At 41.6% G+C, this 16,073-nt stretch overlaps 1 long non-coding RNA gene across 2 annotated transcripts in view; it reads right to left on the reverse strand.

Moving 5' to 3' along the window:
* Positions 1-203: 203 nt before the first annotated feature.
* LOC120397555 overlaps positions 204-16,073 on the reverse strand; it is a 34,477-nt gene continuing 18,607 nt past the window's right edge. For both annotated transcript variants that reach the window (XR_005593861.1, XR_005593862.1), the window contains exons 3-4: positions 5,114-5,192; positions 204-416 (exon numbers count right to left, since the gene is read on the reverse strand). This is a non-coding gene — a long non-coding RNA (uncharacterized LOC120397555). The remainder of the gene's footprint in view (positions 417-5,113; positions 5,193-16,073) is intronic.

The raw sequence follows: 16,073 nt of genomic DNA on the forward strand, positions 1-16,073 counted from the left end.
AGTGTAGACATACCCTTAGTAGAGACTAATATCTTGGAATGGGTTCACTCAGACTTTGTGACTTGGTCAGAGGGCCAAGCCACTGAAGACCCACCAAGGTTGACTGGCAGCCTGCAGTGGGTACCAGGGCTGAGAAAAGGACTGCTATATCACATCCAGTTTCTGGGGGCACTCGCCTCTTTTCACAGTTTACTTATGTTCTCTAAGTGAGCATATCCAACCAGTAGAGAAGGCATCTGAAATCTAATTCTTCTTAAGAAAAAGAATTTATAATGTGAGATTAAAAAGGAAATATTAGTACTAGTTGCCCTGAGTAACTTAAATTCAATGCGTACTTAGAATTTCCTTCTTATTCCAGGTCATCAAGATAGCACTCTTCACCTTCCAGTTCCTCCTTAAGACGCAGTTTCTCCAGGCTGCCCACAAGAAGTGAAATAAAATAAAAATTATGGGTGCCAACCATATTGTTAGCACTTAAAAGGATAGGGTCATATAGCACAGTGGTACCGGAATAGTAGAACTGAATAAAGCATACTTCAAGGAATTATAATATCTAGTATACCTGCAAACACTCATAGCAATAGTCCTACTTAAAACAATGGGACTAAGCTTGATGGTTAAGGCCCACTCCCAAGAGTAAGAATTGGGAGTACTGTGGCGCAGATCCACAAAGCTATTTAGGAAGTCAGTGGAAGTTAGGAGCCTAAATACCTTTGTGGATCTACGCCTATGTCCTTAGTAAATGTGGTAAAAAAGAAGTGATTCTGGGATGTGGCCCTCTCTGTTTAGATAGATGCTAGAAACTATTGCATTTGTTTTCTCTAAAATTCTAAAAAAAAAAAAAAAAAAAAGTTTTAAAGTCAGGCTCTCCTTTTCCAACCATTGTTTTAAAATAGTCTGTGCACTAATGCAATTGGCTTCTTGTTGCCCATTCTTTTCACTTAGTGGCTGCATTTTTAATGCTTAGTTAGTAAGTATGCAGGACAGAATGCACTACATTTACTAAGTACAAAAACACTCAGCTAAATCTAACTTCTTAGGCTACTAAAAACATCTACTTCAAACTGGGCAATTTCAGAGACTTAATACATTCATTATCATAGCCATCTTATACTGGCATTATGTTACAGAATATGGATAGTAGTAAATGGAGGTCTATCCTTAAACCTTTTGTTATTAGTGATAGCTGTGATAATAGTTGTGTTCACCTTTATCTCTGAAGTATGGATTGTCTCTCCCATCTAGAAAATTCCAATCTATTCAAACTTAAAGGAGTGTCTTCCCTCCATTCTTGAAAATGATCATTGCTTCCTCCTCCCCCTTCAGTGCCCCCTCCCATGGTATTCCTCTGCCTTTTCTGGTGAGTTACTAAGTCACTTTAGCATATTTTGCTAACAAGCAACCAACCACTCTTACCCCAGAAATGAAAGAGGCTTTGTTTCACCGGAATGTACATCTGCTTTATAATCCAAACTCAGGAAAGCCAGAAGAGGATGCATTTTCATATTCTAAAGTCATTATTCATTTAACATCAGAGTTTTCCCCAACACTCTCGATATGGAACTTTAAGACCATTCTGCATATTAGAGGCATTTTCCCCATCACAACAATTGCTTTATTTTACCTCATTGTTCTATGATTTTATTCTGTTCATCTTGTTGCTGGATTAAAAGTGGGGGATTGCCTATACAGCTCATTACTGTTAAAATATTTTCCACTTAGTAATATTTTATGTTCTGGTTCAAAAGGCATTAAGAATTCTTTATGTGTATTCATTTAAAGGAGTCTCTCATATTGTTCCTGATTTTATGTCTATTTATAGCAGAAGTCATAAGCTAAGCATGTGCAGTTTTTGCTAAACAGAATAAGAATCAGGATACACTGTGCTTCCTCAATAGGCAGGGGAACGGCACAAAGCTTAGAAGGATAAGTCAAATGTGCTTAGTCATTACCCAAGGACAACAACACTGTCTATGTAGGCCTCTATTCGGGTCTCTTACTCTTCCTAGTCTCAGGGCTGATCTACACTGAAAAGTAACATCAGCATAGCTACGTCTCTGAAGGGAGGGAAAAATCCACACCCCTGAGACATAGGTCAGCTGACCTAACCCCAGTGTAGACAGCGCTAGGTCAATGGAAGAATTCTTTTGTCGCCCTAGCTACTGCCTTTCAGGGAGATGGATTCCACACAGCGATGGTAGAACCCTCCTGTCACTGTAATAAGAGTCTACACTAAAGTGCTCTAGTGGTGTTTTAAATGTAGACATAGCCTCAGTTGGTATATAAGTAAATTCATAGGGCCAACTTCTGCCCACAGTAGGGTGACCAGATGTCCCAATTTTATAGGGACAGTCCCAATTTTGGGGTCTTTCTTATATAGGCTCCTATTATCCCCCACACCCTGTCCCGATTTATCATACTTGCCCTCTGGTCACCCTAGCCCACAGATACCATCACCACACTTAAACCTTCCAGTAATTGCCTTGGACAGCTAGACAAATGCTACCATGTTTGCTGTATTCACCATAGCCTAAGGCATACCTAGGCAAACTAAAATTCTTAGTGTTTGAAGTACTCTATGGCAATTGCAAAGATTAAGGGTGACTACTTTCAGCACACAATTCCCATTTACTTCAAGGGAAGTGGGGTGGTTTTATCTGAAGGCTAATGGCCCCATAGGTTATTAGAATCGTGCTATGCTGCTACCAGTGATTTAAAAAGTATCCCACTTTATGCAGATTTAGATATCCAGTAATAGTCCGTTTAGTTAAATATATAAATTAGGTAACTTCTACTGACCTTCACATTTTCTAGCACAAAACAGTGATTATATATTAACTTTAGAAGACAGATTCTGCCATACAGTGTTTCTGCAGACTCTGAAATGCTAGCAGCTGAGAGTTTATTAAATGAAGCACTAAACTAGATTTATGCTTGTTGTTTAGAGGTGAAAGTCAGCTGCAGTTGCTATTACAGCAATCCAATTGCTTTTTTATTTTTTAAAAATAAAGCACAGTAAGCCTCCACTGACAAAAGTTTTATACTCTTTTAATGAACTCCATATGCTAAAAAAAATTAGTTTGAGATTAAAAGTGAGTTTCATGCTAAACACTCGAACTTTTTGTTCATATTCATAAACCCTCAGAGGGCCCATTCCTACATTCCATGTGCAAACTTCAGTTTGCTGCATATAATTTCCCTACTTCATTAGATACATACAAACAGAAAATGGCATGTCATTCTGCATACAGAATACCACTACTTGGACCTTGCCTCTAACTCCCCTCTTCTCCCCACCCATCTGATACTGGGCTTTTCTTATTTCTTCAGTCTTTCCTAGCTTCAGCTATGGACTGCTCCACATGCAGAGCTGCAGTGGAGGAGGTTTTAGCACCAATCTTGCCATTTATTTTAAATATATCTATATCTATAGATATAGATAGATATCACTACTTCCTTGTATATGCCTCTCCATTTCTGCCTCTCTTTGCTATTTAACTATGTAGCATGTTTTCCTATGTAGGATGTAAAATTCCTAAAATAGAGAACCCACTCAATCTCTAAGCTATAGACAGTCAAATAATCACCTGACCTCCCTGTGAGATGCAGTAGTATAAAGAGTTACCATGATCCTTGGATGGACAAACTGGGGTTATTGAATAATAATAATAATGTGGTCTGTTATTTTTAGAAAATATACACAGTACAGGAGAAAGATCCATTCCCTTACTGAAAGTATGAAGTGTATAAAACATTTAAAAGAATACAGTCCCTCATATATAGAGGACCACCAACAGTTAGTTTATGGTCAAGGAGAAGAAAGAGACCTCGTGAGGGGTGATTTAAGGAGAGACTAAGTTACTAGTAGCTCACAAGAGGAAGAGAGTTGAATATGTCATGGGGCAGCACATGTAAGAGCAATTTCCCAGCTAAGGAAAGTTGTAGGAAGGGGAGCAGTGGGGGCATGGATGGGGGGGAGGGGAAGGTCTGAAAACCAGGAGGGAGAACTTTTATAATCAGATTCAGAAATGTGTCAGAAGTCATTGACGGTGCTGGAGGTTATGCGACCTATTTCAAGAGCAGTTTGGATGCTGCATTATGCAAACTGTAGACAGTAAGGATTTAGGGGAACAATAAAAGAAAGCTGCAATAGTCAAGATGTAGTGATTAAGACACTATTAAAGATTTCAGCCTAGGTAGAATCAAAGCAGGGATGAAGACTGGCAAGGTTCTAAACATGACTCGCAGAATTTCAGACAGGTCAGGGGAGGGAAGACCACAAGGACTCCAACATTTCTGCCTTGGGACTAAAGTTAAAGTAAAAATCTGGTTTAAGAAAAATGAGTGGACTTAGGAAACAAAAACGAATTTTTCCATCAGGAGAAGCATGGTCCAGCACCTTCAGTAGCAGGGGAAGCTCTGGCGTAGGGAGGGAGCTGACAGCATTAAGACTGGTGGAGAAAGACGAGGTAGAGGGATCTGACTCAAGAGGAGTCACCTACATATAGATGCTGTTCAAGCCAGCATTTCACTATACTGCTATGCACTCCATTCTCAGCAGCATTAACTTTTAGAGAACTGAATAACTTATGAAACAATGGCTTGTTCCATTCAAACTTTGTGCTGCACAGTACAAGAATTACAGTTGGAATCCTAGATTTGATTTACTCTGTGTTTTCAAGATGCAGCTTGGAATGCCATTGGCTCCTTTTACCAAACCAATATTTCTTCTAGTAGCAACTGTATTTCAAATAATTCTAGCCTGCAGGACTCCGCTGGATAACACAACTCACCCACTTTTCCCTGAACAAAATCTGAGCTGAAACATAGCTATGAAAAAATAACTTATGTGAAAGGGAAAGAAATAAGTGAGCATTGTTATTGAACTATTATTGAGAATGCAACACAGCATGAGTTTGGTTAAAGAGCTGTACTCCAATGGACGGCCAGTGGCCCACAGTTTAAAGAGTGGTCTGACAGGTTCCTTGCTTATAATGGAAACTGTATTGGCCATTAAATTCTGAATGAAATAGTTCAAGAAGGGGGAATCCAAATCTCCCCTGCTCACTTGACATTTTATAATAGCCTATTTTATCCTTGTATAATTCCTTACCTTATCCCTAAGTAAGCTCTCCATCACTACAAGTTTCCTCTGGTCAAGAAGGCTGCTGGATTCCTTTTTGATCAATGATCTGGAAAAAAATATAAAATCATTGCTGATAACATTTGCAAAGGACAAAGACTGGTGGAGTGGTAAGTGAGGACAAGCCACTAATACAGAGTGATGTGGGTCACTTGGTAAGGTAGGTACAATCAAATATGCTCTTTAATACAGCCAAATGCAAGGTCATACATCTAGGAACAAAAAAAAGGTAAGCTATACTTGCAGTCTGCCATCTGGCATTGTGGAAAGGAATGACTGAAAAGGACATAGGGGACATTGATAATCAGCTGACCTCCTTGTGAGATGCAGTAGTATAAAGAGTTACCAAGATCCTTGGATGGACAAACCGGGGTTATTGAACAGAAGTGAAGAGGTGATGTTGACTCTGTTTATGGAATGATACAGTCTCTTTTCTGACTCCAGACATGCTTTGAGAGAGAGATACTATGGCCTCTTTTGGAGTTAACAGATATTGCCCTGTTACCACGATTCAGCAGTTATCCTGTATCTTACTAAAAGGTTCAAGAACCTTCCATTCATGATTATTTCAGAAGAATTTTGCTTTCCTTTACAGAGTCTTCTCTGTTACCTACATCTTCCCCTATAGCAATGCCCTGGACATTGGATTGGATCTAGACTGTTCTCAGTGGTAGAAGATGACAGAACAAGGAGTAATGGTCTCAAGTTGCAGAGGGGGAGGTTTAAGTTGGACATTAGGAAAAACTTTTTCACTAGTAGGGTGGTGAAGAACTGGAATGGGTTACCTAGGGAGGTGGTGGAATCTCCTTCCTTAGAGGTTTTTAAGGTCAGGCTTGACAAAGCCCTGGCTGGGATGATTTAGTTGGGTTTGGTCCTGCTTTGAGCAGGGGGTTGGACTAGATGACCTCCTGAGGTCCCTTCCAGCCCTGAGATTCTATGATTCTATGCCCTGACTCCTTTTTTGTCCTCCTCTGCTCAACTCTTTTTACACTCAATTTCAAGTTTCCTGTTCCCACTGGTTCTTTCCTCAGATACATTTCCTCTTCTATGATAAGAAGCAGCAAAGAGTCCTGTGGCACCTTATAGACTAACAGACGTATTGGAGCATGAGCTTTCGTGAGTGAATACCCACTTCGTCAGATGCATGGAGTGGAAATTTCCAGGGGCAGGTATATATATGCAAGCAAGAAGCAGGCTAGAGATAACGAGGTTAGTTCAATCAGGGAGGATGAGGATCTCTTCTAGCAGTTGAGGTGTAAAAACCAAGGGAGGAGAAACTGCTTTTGTAGTTGGCAAGCCATTCACAGTCTTTGTGTAATCCTGAGCTCAGCAGTTTCTCTTTGAAGTCTGGTCCTGAAGTTTTTTTGCTGCAGGATGGCTACCTTTAGATCTGCTATTGTGTGTCCAGGGAGATTGAAGTGTTCTCCTACAGGTTTTTGTATATTGCCATTCCTAATATCTGATTTGTGTCCATTTATCCTTTTCCGTAGGGACTGTCCAGTTTGGCCAATGTACATAGCAAAGGGGCATTGCTGGCATATGATGGCGTACATTACATTGGTGGACGTGCAGGTGAATGAACCGGTGATGGTGTAGCTGATCTGGTTAGGTCCTGTGACAGTCACTGGTATAGATATGTGGGCAGAGCTGGCATCGAGGTTTGTTGAAACAGAAGTTGGCTGTGTCAGAAGTTTGAGAAATCATGTAACAACTAAAATGGCTGAGGAAGTAGAGGAAATCTATTTAATTAAAAACAGAAGAGTTTCTTTGCTAACTTCTCCAGTGCTATTTTGACCTATCTTAACCTTTAGTAGTCACTAGAGAAGAAATGACATTCCAAATTAAAACTGCTTTTTGGTTGTAAAGACAACCTCTTGAATTAATGAACAATATACACCCCCCCCCCACCTACACACAATGAACTGGGAGCGGAGGACTTTCATTTTGTGTTCTTCCATAAAAACAGTAAGCACTTGTGATGCAAAATCAATATGAGAATTTAAGATTCTTCTGCAAGTTGTCTTTTTGGTGTGTGTTTTTGACAAACCAGAGAACTGAGTAAACATTTCATATTCTTGAAAAAAGAAAACTAGGTAGGACTAATACTTGAACATGCTTGTTAAGGGAGCTAAGTGGGATTTGTAACAAGAAGGAAATTCATGTAAATTGGCAGCTGGAGAATGGTTAATGACCAAAAAGAGAGAGTGTAAGAAGTTAGCACAGAGTATAAAGGTGACTGTGGCTTCTAATGTGCAAGATTAGCAACAAGAACTTAGTGATCTGGCTGCTCTTGAGAATATTATCTGGTAACATGGACTCAATGGAGGATACTTTGATCTATGGTTCCCATTTAAAGAAATCTAAAATTAGCTACAGTATATTTTTGGTACTGAATGTATCTCATACACCACTGAGCAGGTCTGTAATTAACTTTGCTGTTTTGAGTGCACAAGGACATGTGATTGATTATCATCTAGACAACAGGATTGGAAAAATGCAGCGCTGTCGTGGATATATAATGCTTGCTGCTATTTCTAGCTCAGTCATAGTCACACTTTGCAAAATACTCCTTTTTAAAGATACTTGTGTTAGAAGCTGATCCACAGTTACGGTGTATCACAATGCTTTTGGGGGAGAAAACACACCACTGAGCTCTGGTGTCATTTGTGACAAAGCCCTGTGCCACCACATCAATGTCAGGGCCTTCAGCCCATTCCAGCTCCAGGCAGCAGAGCTCTAGTGTAGGTGAGCGACAAAGGAATCTCATGAGTGGCTACTTCTCAGACCCCTACCCTTTAAGGAGGGAGCTCCACACAAAAGGTATAAAGCATGGGGCTGTATTACTTTGCCTGTATTCACTTCAGGGTTTTCTTTTTAGGGCTGGATACAGAAATGGATTTATTTGCATCCCTCTCTGCATTCCCCTCCCTCCCTCCAAAGGTTCACAAGTAGGGAGTAGAGTACCACAGAGATGGCTAATGACCTTTCATGCAGGCCAAGGAGCTCAATCCTGGAGGATCCTTTATATGAACTGATCTGAGGGAATCATTCTGCCTGGTTGTTAAGTAGCATGAAATCTTTACTATGTTTCTGACAAAGCTGTCTTTGAGGGGGAAAAAAATGAAGGGTTGAAATATATAGTTCTATGTATAATACCCCAGTTCTCATAACAAAGAGTTCAATATTAGAATGAGAACCTTGCAGCATACACCAATTTTGATTCATTTTAGTAAGCTTAGTCCCATTAAACAGTACATAGTTGTTGAGAAATGTTCAACGACTCCTGAGTTTAAGAAATAATATTTCATATATATTACCACTAGGTGGCTCAAAATCAAAAAGCTGAAATACATTATTTCTCAATATCTGATCAAACTAAACAGTTTAAAGATTGATACTATTTCTCATATTTCTATTATTTCTAAATCTTTGTATTTACTATTAACAACTATAATCTCTTGTGAGAGGGCAGAACTGTCAAGCAATCTTACACAAGCACACTCTCTCTCAAAGAAGTGTATGGGGCAGACAGTTAGACACAGTGGCGGCTCCAGGCACTAGTGCAGCAAGCGCGTGCCTGGGGCGGCAAGCCGCGGGGGGTGCCCTGCTGGTCCCTGCGAGAGCAGCAGGCAGGCTGCCTTTGGCTGCTTGCCTGCGGGAGCTCTGCCAGTCCTGCGGATTCGGTGGCAATTTGGCAGCGGGTACACCAAAGCCGCAGGACCGGCAGACCTCCCGCAGGCAAGCCACCAAATCCACAGGACCGGGGACCTCCCACAGGCAAGCCGCGGAAGGCAGCCCGCCTGCCGTGCTTGGGGCTGCAAAAAAGCTAGAGCTGCCCCTGGTTAGACATAAATGAATGTCATACAAAATCAATTGCTATCCATGTGAAGTCACTACCTAACAAACAGGATGTTTTGTTGCACCTGAACAGCAGTCTCAGTACTGCATTATATTTTAGTTTACTTTAGCAAATCATTTATACAGCTAACCTATTTTATTTCCCAGTAGTTACATTTATTTATGACTTAGATTTCAAGCCATAAGCTACTAACTTTCCATTACACACTGCTTTAGATGGGGGACAGATCTTGCAAATCAAAACCATCTTTACTTGAAGATACCTCTGTCCCCAGAGGCTAGCCTGGGTCTGCAATCAGTCAAACCAGTTGACTTTGCTCTTTCCAGGTTAAATAAAATAAATAGAAGGGACATTTTCTTTTAGAACTTTAAGAAAAGGTGGGTTTGTTATTTGCTGACTTAGTCAAGCTATATCCTACCATTGATCCGTGTGGAATTCCTAGTGAAGTCAATGGGATTTGGGTGATAGGAGGCAAGAAGTGAAAGAAGTCAGGAAAGGATCTATATTTTGTACTAATCATGCCCTCTGTGCAGTTCTCCCCATTTCCACACGAAGGGGATATCTGGCACCTTCAGTGTATTCCCCTCAGTGCTGTCTCTGTACCACATAGGCAGGTCAGAGGTAGGGATGTGTGGGGAGGTCATGTGTACATGTATGCACATTCTTTCTGCCAGCCCCACAGAGAATCCACAGAAAGCTTAAATCAGGGGTTCTCAGACTGGGGGTCAGGACCCCTCAGGGGGTCATGAGGTTATTACATGGGGGGGGGGTCGTGAGCTGTCAGCCTCCACCCCAAGCCCTGCTTTGCCGCCAGCATTTATAATGGTGTTAAATATATTTTAAAAGTGTTTTTAATTTATATGTGTGTGTGTGTGTGGGGGGGAAATCACACTCAGAGGTTTGCTATGTGAAAGGGGTCACTAGTACAAAAAAGTTTGAGAGCCACTGCCTTAAATGCAGTGTGAGGTTGCATTACTTATCTGTGGCCCCCTTCACATTCTGCAGCCACTTTCAGGAGTGGGGAGCCATGCTGTCAAGGAGATGTGAGGGGACTAAGGAGGCTCCAGGGCCTCCATATGGATGCTTTGACTTCCAGAAGGAGCCCCCCAGAACTATATGATCTCAGAAGATCAGTAGCTATGGGAGGACAAATCTCTTGTTTCTTGTGTACGGGGGCAGGAAGACCCCTGCCTTCCCTTCCCATGCAAAAAAAACTGCAGAAGTGATGCAGGGAAGCAGAAGAAATCCCTTTCAAGAACTCTCTTCCTCCATAAGAGTCCCCTCCATCATCAGTCCATCATCTTGAAAGCCTCCTACGTTCTGCACTGCTGTTGGACACTGTAGGCATGCATGGCCATCCCTCACTGTCAATCTCTGAGGGCAGCCACACAACTGAAACAGCAGTCTGTACAAAAGGGAAATTAGCTGTCTCTAGGGCTCAAACCTGTAAGCAGGGTAGAGCAGCGAGCAGTTCAGGGACCCAGGCCCTTAGGCAGGGCAGGGCACCAAGCAGTCTAGAGCTCCAGCCCTCAAGTAGGGTAGAGCAGGTAAGAGTCTAGGGCTCAGGCAGGGGTGAGCACCAAACACAGTCTGGGGATCTGGCAGTAGACTGACATAGGCCTCCTGGCCTATGGTGGGGAGGCTGCCACTCCAGGGGTGGGATGGCAGAGGGCAGGGGGACACCAGCCCCCCAACTCCACCATATCCCAACTCAGGGCCCTAACAATGGTGGAGTGGTCTGCCACTGGGTCAGCAGGGATCAGCCCACAGCACAATGACCTTGTATCAGACTAGCACTCTACCAGATGGTAGTTTAGTTTCCCTGGGCTACTTCCTACTCTCCCCAGGTTTGGTACCTCGGAGCAGTGAGTGTCTGGTGTGTCCTCAGGATACATTGTTAGTGGCAACCCCAGCAGCTCCTCAGCGTTGGTTAGGTCTAGCAGCTCTGGACTAGCTTGGGCAAGTCCTCAGGGTAACTGAAGTCTTCTGCAGGCTCCTGCATCAGCAGTGGGAAGAAAAAGTCCATCTCCTTTGGCAGCTGCTGCCCAATTGAGCTACAGGGCCCACCTTTTATACTTCCTGTTCCTGTCCTGCCCCTCTGCTTCTGGTGTGGTGAGCATGGCCTTCCTGGTTCTGACCTCTAGGGAGCATCTGGCCATCCCTCATGGTCAATCTCTGAGGGTGGCCATGCCTCTTTGCTACAGACATCTAAATAGCCATGGTGACACAAAATTCACTTCCAGCAGTAATGCAGTTTTCTCTATATCTAGGAATGAAGTTTCAGGCTCTGAAGTGCTCCACCTAGCACAAAATCCACCTTCCCACAAGACAGGTCACCAGGATCACCCTGTCCTCTTCACTAGCTCCCCATTGAAGAGAGTCTGGTTCAAAGTCTTTCTTCCTATATTCAAAACCAGAAGTATGATCCTGTCTACATGACAAACTCTCTCTGAGACTGGCTTCCCAAGATTGCAACATTACACTGGAAAAATTAAACTATTGACCAATAGCGGGAGGCTTGGGACCACAGGAGACAGAACTGTCACAGGAGCCAGACCAAAACTATGGAAACTAGCTGCCAGAGGAAATAAGAATGTCCACAAAACCACTCTGCATTCAGAACCAAATGCAAAATCCACCTTTTCACCCCAACTTCCTGCATTAGTACCCCATTCACATGAACATTCACACTCCTGTATTTAGTTATAAGAAATTGTATAGCTTGCTGTCTAGGAAGGGAGAGGGAGGAAGATTTTTGTTGTAGTTCTTACTTGGATGAGGTGCTCTGATACTCATCCCCATAGTAGCAGCTAGTGCTACCTTCAGTTCTTGCCTACTGTCCTATTTCATCCTCATTTGTTTTTATTTTCAGAAAGGCTGACATGGTCTTTGCCAGTAAGTGACCAAACAAAAGCTATATGTTCATGTGCTAAATTTCTCTTCATTTATGACTTTAAGCTCTTCAGCTCTGAAGTGTGTATTTATTTTTTAAGTCTTGTAAATGCTACATATGTTGCTATGTCAATCATCACATCCCTGACTCACAAGGAGTAGTTTTTTGGATGTTATTTTGTTTGTTTTGAAAGCTTGGGTAGGGGATTTGAAATGGTACGTTTCTGCAAGGAAGAAGCACTTCCTCCCCCCCAAAAACCTTAGAGAAATCTCAGGAAGTGTGCTTCAAGGCAGCCAACGTACTGAGAGGCAGCCATAGATTTGAAAGGATGTTGAAATACACCCAGATGCCAGCGTACACAGTTATTACTGAAGAGGTCCTTATGTCAAAAGAATTAGACAATAAAGATACCTTTAGAGAAACAATGTAGCCTGTGTTAAAGAAATCGATATGTTAAACAATTGTAACTGAAACATGTAATTATATTGTTATAATTGTAATGAACTAGTATAAAGAACAATATATGTAACAAGATGGTTCATTTAATGTATTTATGCTCTGTACCAGTAAGTTTTATGACCAGTTTGAGTACAATAATACTAGTTGTTTTGATAGGTAACAAGTTGCGGCAAGTTATCTACAAAAAGAGTCAAATATATTTCTCCATTCTAATCCATTTCTTTAAAGAGACACTTTTTCATGAGACTATTTACAATTCAACTGATATTTTCTAAGCCAAACAAAGTTCCACTTTACATATTAAACACATCCTGGAAATATTAAATGTCTGAGCAAGCAACACTACTTTTCTTCTCTCTCCGTCAACACTGCATGCAGCCAGGAACACTGGCAGTTACTTTCCAGAAGACAGAATTTTAATAAAAGGATATTAACTACCTTGGACTTGTTTACATTCTCTAAATAAATACATTGTTCTCATATGGTTTTATTCCGACATGACTGAAGTCAATAGGAATAATGTCACTGAGAGCTGGATCAGGCCCTTACAAGCCATATAGCAAAACAGTTTGCTGGTAAATCACTGGGTTAAATCCTGCTCCCACTGCAGTCAATGGGAGTTTTCCCAAACTGACTTCAATGGGGCCAGGGTTTAAATCCTGATTTTAAATCCTGATTTTACCCACAGAGTTTAAAAAAAAATAAATCCAAGTACTAAGAACTAAAGGTCTGATTCTCTGCTGCCTTGCAGTTAGTGTAGTAATTTACATCTGCAGAGTGAGTGGAAAACACTATTTTCATTGGTAGCATTTTACATCACCTTACACAGGCATAAGTGGCTAAACAAGGTGTATATCGGTGGAGATTCAGGCAGGAAGGAATTATAACATAATAAACTGTATCTAAACTTAATTGTTGTTCATGGGAACTAAAGGGAACTATTTTAACTTCAGAACGTTTTTAGGGATTAATCCTGCAAAAGAGCACTACCACATTCACTGATTATCAGGAATAGTCCCAGGAACTCAGGGGTGCTTCTCACAGCAATAAGTACTATATCTAATAGTAAGTGTTTGCAGAATTGTGAACATACTGTCATATACCTCCCTAATCCCAGGATTGAAAATCCCTGCTGCAGTTTCCTGTCTGCAAAGGTTTATCCAACTGAGCTGGAAGAAAGTGACTTCAGAGATTCCATTGCTCATCACAGTCAGATTTTTTTTTTGAGGCACATGCCAATATATACAAAACTCTTCGCCAATAGCAGCATGAAAATAGATAGACTGTATTTACTGTAATGGTTGCCAGTGTTACTACACTATTTGTTCTACATTTAGGGCCTGGCTTCTAAACTATGTTCCATGTGCATAACTCTCTTTAACTTAAATGGAAGTAACATCTCTCTTCATCAGGCTCTCCATGGCAAAAGGTAGAATGGATTTTTTGTTTGTTTGTTTAACTTACATTAAAAAATCTGCATGTGTTTGAAATGAAACCTAAGGTTTATTTTACAGTTAATCATCAAGAAGATGCAGATAAAACATTGATTCATTGGTGTGATAGGGTGGATTAGGTTTGGAGGCCCAGGCTCACCCTGCCCCAGGAAAGAGCAGAAAGTCTTCCAGGAGGCCTAGGATGGCCATAGAGAAGCAACCAATCAGAGGGGCTACTGCAGCAACTAATCAGGGGCCCGAAGGGCAATATAAAAGGAAGCCACAGAGGCAGAGCAGCCAGTTGCTGCCTGGAGCTTGAATAGGGAGCACTGGGTTCCTGGCTGGCTGGCTGGAAGAGCAGCAGGACAGCAGGCAGCTCACTGCAGGCAGGCTGAGCTCAAGGGGCTGAGCCCAGAACCTAGCCAGACTGGGCAAGGGTACTGTGAAGCTACTGGTCTTGTTGAAGACTGAGCCCAGGGTGGGCTGCCAAAAAGGCCATGCCAACTGAGGGTACCGAGAAGGGCCCCTATTGAGCTGTTAAAGAAGGCAATGCCTCCAGGAAGGAAGCTTTGGTGGCATGGCCTCCTACAAGGGCCATGAGAAAGAACTAGAGACTTTATACCCCGGAAGCGGGGACCATGTGAGAGACTCTGCCAGAAGGCTGGGTCACTGAAGACCTGCTGAACAACCATTGGGCTGCGGGGGAGGTGCTTGTGAGAGATGAGTGCCACCCCATTGTAAGAACTGAAAGAAAAGCAAGCTCACACCCAACCAGAAAGGGAGAACTCACAAGAGACAGGTGCCAACACTGTTACAATTAGCATTTTCCAATGTAAAAAATAAATAGATATTTACAGCAAGTGTTGAAGTGTCTGTAGCGGCAATTTTAGCATTTTCTTCTTAATAGAATACTTTGAGTTTCACTCTACATGGGGATTTCTTAATTATCCAGTACAAAAACACATCATAATCACAGTATCTAGGTTTCACATTCTTTTCCTCCCAGCTGGTTTTCTGACCAACATACCAATGAAGCAACTGAAGCACATCATCAGATGCCTGGGAGGAACCCATCAAAGTTGGACTGGAAAGCCTGTCCATAAATAGCAATGGCTTGGATACTCCATTTAATCAAATTGGTGCATCAATGGAAGAGTCATTCAGAACATTAACCCACCTTAAACTCATCTGACTTGGCTGCTGGAACTGTGATTCAGTCCCTTAATGACATTTCAAAGACCCACGAACACCTGTAACTAGGCATTTTCCAATACCTTTTAGCAGAGCAACCAGAAGTACAGGGGGCTAATAACTATAGTTGAGACTATGGTTAAAATACTTTGGAAAAAAAATACATGCACATTTTCCTACTGTTTGCAAACCATTTTAAGCTCATCAAGTTTCACTTCTCTATGAAATTCAGTATAATTACTATTTCCACAACACACACCTCCAAAAGAGGTATAATTTCAAAAGCTAGTTTCAAAAACCAGAAGTTTACTTGGAATAGGTCCATTTTGGTCAGAACTTGGTTCATTACCCAGGGGTGAAAGGGCTATTTTGGAGCAAACAATTAAGTGTGAGGTTTCTTTTTTTTTTAAATGGGGTTTGTGTTTCAGTTACTGACATATACAGCCTCCCTCCCATGAGTAGAGTTGTCATTTGATGAAGCATTTTGCACATCTTTACTATCAATACATTTATTTTCAAAATAGGACCCGATTACTTCACTTGCAGTTTGAATGTAGGCTAGTTCACCAGTGATCAAGTGGTGAATTCTCCATCACTCCAAGTCATTACATCAAGATTGGAAGTCTTTCTAAAAATGTATGCTCTAGCTCAACAAGATGTTATGGGCTTGTTGCAGTTATTACGGCGGTGGGGTGAGGGAGAGAAATCTATGGCCTGGGTTTTGCAGGAGATCAGACAAAATGATCATAATGGTCCCTTCTGGCCTTACAATCTAAAAAGTTATCACCAGCTAATGGCTGCTTGGTGATTTATGTGAAATGAGTTGGTCACAGTTCAGTTTCTAAAGGACACTTGTCTCCATCACAAAATCCACTATCACCGACAGAACCCTTGTTGGCAGTTTTCAAACAAGACCAAAGACCAATTTAAATATTTTATTTTGCTAGATCCTCAGTGAAAAATGAGTGAGGTGAGCATATTACACACACTAAAGCACAAAAGAGCAATGCATCCTAGTAGACAATGAGAACCAGTGATTACGTAAGAGATATTGCTCAGCTAGTTAGAGATTTTAAAATATTTGGCAAGACAAAG

Source organism: Mauremys reevesii, linkage group 2 (assembly GCF_016161935.1).
Source record: "Mauremys reevesii isolate NIE-2019 linkage group 2, ASM1616193v1, whole genome shotgun sequence".
Classification (NCBI taxonomy): Eukaryota; Metazoa; Chordata; order Testudines; family Geoemydidae; genus Mauremys; species Mauremys reevesii.